Raw genomic sequence first — 7,123 nt, forward strand, 5'->3', positions numbered from 1 at the left:
AAATCTATTGACATTTTCGTCAACGAATAAAAACGAGACGAAAATGTTAGGGAGGGACGATTTGGGAAGAGATTCATTCAGAACGAATCTGCTGCATAGTTAGGAGGTTAGATGCGTACATATGAACCGGCGGGACATAAGCCAACATACATTGTTGTATGTATGTTAAATGACATTGAACATACATTAAAATGTCAATATGTGGGAGTAAGAGAAGAGGATAAATCTGGCGACGCAAGAGAGAACTCAATTCCGTCTGGTTTTCTGAGCACAGACACTGAAGCATACACACACAGAAAGTGCGTCTCACAGCGCGCGAGTACTCTTTCGTGTCGCATGAATGGAGAATTACACACAAAATTATGTCGAATTGTCCGTTTTGACGAGTATGCACGTAAACACAGTTGATTACGTCTTAAGTGAACGTAAACAGTAGGGATAAAGTGTATCAGTACATTGCATCCATTGCAGATGTGCATTCGGTTTTAAAGGGATAGCAGCCTAATTTAGTTGCTATTGTCCGAGTCATTGATGTTAATCAAGCAACAAAAGTAAGACAGAAAATCACGCACTACTCTTGACTGAAAAACTAGTAGCCCTAAAAATTTATCTAAATTTATTTATAGAAATAAATATGTCTGCTTGAAAGCTAAAATATGACTAAAACTAAATGGCATTTTAGTCAAAAGACTATGACTAAAATCAAAATTTGCTGTCAAAATTAACACTGATCATGCTTAACGGATCATTAGTTAAAGCTGCAGTCCATAAGTTTTGTCTCTTTGTCGCCATCTCTGTTTGAAAACTTGCAACTGCAGTTATTTGCACAATTATCTTTATTGGGTGGGTTGTGCACCGGCATGGCTCCAGCGCAGATGAATCTGATGTTTTGAGGAGTATGTGTGGCTGTCGTATGTCAGTATGACCGGATATTGTCATCTGAACTAGTAAGTAACAAGTCTGCCACTTTTGTTCTGACCAACTGAGGACAAAAGCATTACAATAAATCACACTACCAATGGTGATTAACGATTGGTTAGATCTTATCACATCAAACCGTGCAAATTATTATTATTATTATTATTATTTGTTCTCAAATGATTAATGTTAACAACATCAGCATTGCGTGACTGTGTATATAGTGTGTATTAGTGTGTGGATTTCAATTTCTGTACAGTCTAATCTCTAATTGTCATAGCATTCGAATTTCATATTAAGAAATTCTTTTAACCCAAAAAGCAAATTATTCTTCCTTCGAACTGGTTCTCTTTAAAATACAAATTCTGTGTAATTCGTATCTGTATCCTATCTGTAATCAGATGCACATTTAAAACTGGAATATAATTTGATGTCAGTCACATGTGTTTCATAAACAATAATAAGTTGCCATCAAAATGATAAACTTAATTATTCCAGCTGCTGTGAGAAAAGGCTATAAACGATCCACCACCTGCAGGATCCTCACATGCGATAATAGCATACTAGCTGGGACTCTTTCTTTATGTTTATAGGCGTGGCATAATGACGCAGCGGCATGCTCGAATTTCCCGCAAATTCCTACCAGTACCACTCAAATTAGAAAGCATTATTATAATCTAACCGCTGTGAATCGGGCTAAAGTAAGGTGATAGTTTTGAACACTGGCTGGTTATGTACTTGCTCAAATATTGATTTCGGATCATTTTTAACCAAAAAAAGTTACGGACTGCTGTTTTAATTCAAATAGCTAAAAACATGAGATAATTATTTTGTTTGTTAATGTTTACTAATAAACTTAAACATTACCTAATGATTAATGATAATTATATGTAAATTGAAATGGCTACAAATGCCATTAAACGTTTAATTCATATGATCGTGCACATCATGAAAATCTACAAATGATTTTAACAGATATTATACAATTATTAAAAGCTTTCAGTCAATTTGAGTCCATTTGATTACTATAAAGGAACACGGTTCAGTCTGTTTATATTACGTTGTTTTGATCAAATTTATAAAAGTATAGAGTATTGTTTTTGAAAAATTGATTTATTTTCTTTTGTTGAGATATGAAGAGTTCATTTGCAAAAATAGATAACTCCTTCTTAAAAATGATAAAAAATCATGATTTTTTTTTAAATCCTGCATTCCAGTTAATCTCAATCAAACTGAAGTTGGGTTGTTTTGATTAAATAATAATAACAAAAAAATACAGCTAACACTAAAACACAATAGAAACATGATAACACAATAAAAAACATGATTTATGAAAATTAATAAAAACTGAGATATCTGTGTTTGCAAATAAACTCTTCATAGATTCAAGGAATATCCTGTTTAATGATATACAGTAGTGTACTAATATGTGACCCGGGACCACAAAACCAGTCTTAAGTCTCTGGGGTATATTTGTAGCAATAGCCAAAAATACATTGTTTGGGTCAAAATTATTGGTTTTTCTTTTATGCCAAAAATCATTAGGATATTAAGTAAAGATCATGTTCCATGAAGATATTTTGTAAATTTCCTACTGTAAATATATTAAAACTTAATTTTTGATTAGTAATATGCATTGCTAAGAACTTAATTTGGACAACTTTAAAGACGATTTTCTCAATATTTAGATTTTTTTTTTTGCACCCTCAGATTCCAGATTTTCAAATAGTTGTATCTCGGCCAAATATTGTCCTGTCCTAACAAACCATACATCAATGGAAAGCTCTTTTTTTTTCAGCTTTCAGATGATGTATAAATATCAGTTTCGAAAAATTTACCCTTATGACTGGTTTTGTGGTCCAGGGTCACATATATGTGTTGAGGCAATACAAACCGGTCATTTAGGACACATTTTGCCATTGAGATGACTGCTCATGAAGGTACTAATGATTAATAAATGTTTATAAACATTTACAATTGATAAATAGTTTCCACTTTAGATTGAGTACTACAAAAACATGAATAAATGATTAGCTAAGAAGTGTAATTAGAAGTCTACACAACAAACAACGACCAAATAAATGGCATTTACAGACATATAATGAATAATATGTTAACATGAATGGTTTGTGAAGTGCTTAAAATGACTAATTAAGCTATTTTTTTCCACAACATTTGTAAATGTAAAAAAGAGCATTAGGTAATATGTGAAATGAAGTCTAATGACATTTGTTAGCATTCAAAAGAACAATAATCATTCTATAATTTCTGTTAAAATCATTTGTGATTTTTAAAAAGTGCATGATTTATTGAAAAGTTAATGACATTTGTAAACATTAACTAATGATCTGTTAAGCATTATATAATGTCTGTTAATGATTTATTAATGACGCTTTTAATCATTGTAAACTGTCAAAATCATTTGAAGATTTTTTTTTCAAGTGCATCATATGAATCAAAAGTTTAATGACATTTGTAATAATTTCAATTTACATTAGTGATCTGTTATTTTTTAAATAATGTTTAATACGTGCATTACTAAACATTAACAAGCATATTATCTCATATTTCTATCTTTGTGAATATTTATTAACTAAAGGTCTGTTAAGCATTATGTAATGTTTGTTAATGATTTATTAATGAAAGTTATTATAAAGTGTTACAGGAACAAACTACAAATAGACTTCGTTTTGGCCTGATTTTGTTTGAAATGACATCGCCTTTAAGAACAAGAAGAGGCCTCTGCCCACTGGTTACATCAGTATATATCATGATTAGTTTAGCTTTTATGCAAAATAAAAAATGTGCAAATATTACCACAATCTTTGAAAAGAAGCTGCAGCAAATTCAGACATTTTGGGGCACAAAAAATCTGAAAAATGTGCTGTGAAATCCTGGCGGGATTGATATGCCCCTGTTCAGAAATAACCCTGAATACAGAATATATCCCAAGGAAATTAATTCATTATCTTTCTAGAAATTCGCTCATCATGTGATTTAATGCAAATCCATGGTCTTGTATGGACAGGCATGAAATGGTTTGTGGTTAAATGTATGAAATTGGATGGATGGATGGATTGCTGCACATGGTCGGTAGGTACAGGAATCATCATCATCATCCTTTGTGTTTTTGCGTAATTTTATAGCAACCCACTACCATTTACGTAACTGCTGTCATTTATTACACAACTCACTATCATTTATGTAACTGCTGTCATTTATTACACAACTCACTATCATTTATTATTCAAATCACATGTCTATTCAAACCACTGTTTGCCCAAGGTAGGTTCACTTTTCTGTGGCAAAGATTAGACTGACATGGCAATGAGTGCTGAGGTGAAACACGTCTCATTTTATGCTGTTAAATGTTCCTCTTTCATCTGCAGAATATCAACCAGTTAGAGCTTTTTGGAGACATGTCCACCCCTCCTGATATCACGTCTCCCTCGGTGAGTGACTCTAGATGCTAGAATATTATAGTAAGTGTATATGTTCAGAATGGAATATTATCATACTGCATACTGCACAGTGTATACTGCAGATCAGTGGCGTGCGGTGGTGTTTTAAAATGAGGAGGCAGTTTTATATATAAACATATATTTATATATAAATATTATATAACAAAGAGAACAAATATAATTCTATTTTGTATTTTATTCATATTATTTTTTTATATATATATATTTTTAATACTAATTATACTAATTATAGTGTTTTTATGCATTTTTATATCTATTCCAAAATAATAACTAAAGGCAGTATCAATTTGAACAATATTCTGGAAACAGTTTACAATAAGGTTTCATTAGTTAACATTAGTGATGCAACAAATGCCTCATTTATAATGGGTTTTCATGTTTTTGTCTTGTCTCTCCGGCCAGACAGGGCATCACAGTATGGTAAGAGGTGTAACATTTCCGTCACACGCCTGAGGTATTCGGCCAATCACAACGCACTGGATAGCTGGCCAATCAGAGCACACCTCGCTTTTCAGACCGAACATTAGTTAACTACTTTAGTTGACATGAACTAAGAATAAACAATAGCCTACTTCTACATCATTTAATAACCTTAGTTAATATTAATTTCAACATTTATTAATGCATTAAAATCAAAAGTTGTGTTTGTTAACATTAGTTTATGCACTGTGAACTAACATGAACTAACAATGAATCGCACGAAAACAAGAGGTGGGATTTATCACACGAACCAATCACATTCAGCCATAACCGATCATATCCAATTATAGCTAGATGGAGTCATTGCCTCCTCTCGCGTGACTTTCCCCCATTCATCTCAATGAGCCTTCAGTAAAGTCACGGCACGCTTTGGGGTCTCTGTAGAAAGTCAATGGACCGAAGGGAGGCAAGCCTCCACTGTAACTTTACCTGCAGGTGTCGCTGTTGGACAGTGTTACTTTATAAAAACGAGTGACTTTTATACTTTTAATGCCATATATAGTAATATTTGCATTATTTTATTTTTATAATATTATTTATTCATCCAATTTTTTGAGGAGACACTTCCTCCCTTGCCTACTCAGAGGAAACATCCCTGGTAAAAACCAAAAGAGTATGTATAATGTTAGTTGGTTAACTTTATAATTAGTCAATAACGCCATCATTTTCTTCATTCAGGCCGAGAGCTCGCACGAAAACAAGAGGTGGGATTTATCACACGAACCAATCACATTCAGCCATAACCGATCATATCCAATTATAGCTAGATGGAGTCATTGCCTCCTCTCGCGTGACTTTCCCCCATTCATCTCAATGAGCCTTCAGTAAAGTCACGGCACGCTTTGGGGTCTCTGTAGAAAGTCAATGGACCGAAGAGAGGCAAGCCTCCGCTGTAACTTTACCTGCGGCTGTCGTTGTTGGACAGTGTTACTTTATAAAAACAAGTGACTTTTAGACATTTATTATCATATTTAGTCATATTTGCGCTGTTTTATTTTTGTAATATCGATTATTTTCTCCTCCAACTTTTTGAGGAGACACTGCCTCCCTTGCCTCATCGGAGGAAATGCCCCTGCTGCAGATTAATTAAATAAAAATTAAACTTCTGTGATCATTTACTCACCCTCAAGGTGTTCCAAACCTGTATGACCTTCTTTATTCTGCTGAGCACAAAAGAAGATATTTTGAAGACTGTGTGTTACCAAACAGTTGATGGTCCCCATTTACTTTGATAGTATTTTTTTCTTCCATACTATGGAAGTCAATGGGCACCATCAACTGCTTGGTTACCCATATTATTCAAAATATCTTCTTTTGTGTTCAAACTGATACGGGTTTGGAACAACTTGAGGACGAGTAAATGATGACAGAATTTTAAGCCATTTCTAACATATACTCTGACTTTACAGTTAAGCAAGTTGTTGAGAAAATGTAGTTTATTTTAAAGCTTCCCTTTGGACTGCTATGGTTTTCCTCTTCTACAGACCCCAGCATCTCCGGCTAATACTCTGGACCCCACGCTGGCCCACCAGACTCCATCCGAACTGTTCACCCCCTTCAACCCCACCTCTGTACCCTCAGGTAGGACAGATTTCTCTTTCAGACAATGTGTGTGTACAGAAGAAAATAATACCAAGAAAACAGATAAAGGAGACATGGAACGGGGCGGATGCAAATTAAATAATGTGTCTGTCTAGTTCTGGCTAAATAAGGTGTCCCGTCCTCCTGCTGTAGAATATGAATGCTCTCATTACTGACTGCTGTACTGATCAGCATGATAAATGCCTTGTAGAGGACACAGTGTTACCCCTACCTGCTCTGTGTGTGTGTGTGTGTGTGTGTGTGTGTTTGTAAATGCATGATGTCTTTTTTAACATGCACATCTGTACTGGGGTCATATCATACATTTTTATTATGCTATTTTTTCCCTTATGTCCACTTAGTCAAGGTTTTTTGTACCACAAATGGACAGAATTTAGTTTTTCATCACCATTTTCACTTTTTAATTAAATTAAACATATTAAGTCACCTTTAACTATATAGTGCTTTATACAATACAGACTGTGTCAAAGGAGCATCACAATGATTAACGTCAGTTCAGTGTTGATTCAGTTCGGATAGGGCTAAATGATCAAATTTGTATTTATGCTTCTACCAATTTATTAAGCATAGCTTTAATTAAAAAATAAATTATATATATATATATATATATATATATATATACAGTGGGTACGGAAAGTATT

The 7,123-nt window shown here is 33.7% G+C and overlaps 1 pseudogene; it reads left to right on the forward strand.

Annotated features, from left to right (window-relative positions):
* The window catches only part of LOC107687340 (disabled homolog 1-like), a 214,045-nt pseudogene that overhangs the window by 184,705 nt on the left and 22,217 nt on the right, over window positions 1–7,123 (forward strand).

This window comes from Sinocyclocheilus anshuiensis, unplaced genomic scaffold (genome assembly GCF_001515605.1).
Source record: "Sinocyclocheilus anshuiensis isolate Anshui unplaced genomic scaffold, SAMN03320099.WGS_v1.1 scaffold1661, whole genome shotgun sequence".
Taxonomy (NCBI): Eukaryota; Metazoa; Chordata; class Actinopteri; order Cypriniformes; family Cyprinidae; genus Sinocyclocheilus; species Sinocyclocheilus anshuiensis.